The following is a 284-nucleotide window of genomic DNA, read 5'->3' on the forward strand; positions in this document are numbered from 1 at the left end:
ATGTGAATATTTGTATTCTACATGGAGATAAATTGACGTCTACAGATGTGAAGAGATCCCAATATATATTACCCAGGGACCTACAACTAGAAATATACAAGTTCGTTCTGAGTAAGTATGCTAAAATTGAAACGGTAGGTTGATGTGAAGGAAGCCCAATACATTTTACTCAGGCACATACAAACACAGATGTATGAGTTATTTGTTGATACATATGCTAGAATTAATACGGTATTTTACAGCACATTTCAATATATCTTTGAAGGAACATGAAAAAAGAACTT

This window comes from Sinohyriopsis cumingii, chromosome 2, assembly GCF_028554795.1.
Source record: "Sinohyriopsis cumingii isolate HCF-2022 chromosome 2, ASM2855479v2, whole genome shotgun sequence".
In the NCBI taxonomy this organism is placed as follows: domain Eukaryota; kingdom Metazoa; phylum Mollusca; class Bivalvia; order Unionida; family Unionidae; genus Sinohyriopsis; species Sinohyriopsis cumingii.